This window comes from Pterocles gutturalis, unplaced genomic scaffold, assembly GCF_000699245.1.
Source record: "Pterocles gutturalis isolate BGI_N339 unplaced genomic scaffold, ASM69924v1 scaffold20215, whole genome shotgun sequence".
NCBI classification, from domain to species: domain Eukaryota; kingdom Metazoa; phylum Chordata; class Aves; order Pterocliformes; family Pteroclidae; genus Pterocles; species Pterocles gutturalis.
In genome coordinates this window covers 7399-7625 of record NW_010138723.1, presented here as the reverse complement: position 1 = coordinate 7625, position 227 = coordinate 7399, and positions in this window count along the sequence as shown.

Here is a 227-nt window from a genome sequence, read left to right as displayed (position 1 = left end):
CGCCCCGGAGGTGGGGACACAGGGGGACCATGGGAGGGTGACACAAAAGCCACCACGGGGTGACACCAGGTGAACAGGGGACCCTGTGGGGAGCTGGGAGCATGTGGAAGGGCCAGAAGTTATGCTGGAGCCCAGGTTTCATGGAGAAGCCCTTTCTCCACCCCCTCCAGCCTGCCCACCACCCCTCACCCCCGCAACCCAAGCTGACGGCCCTCGGTGGCCTCTCC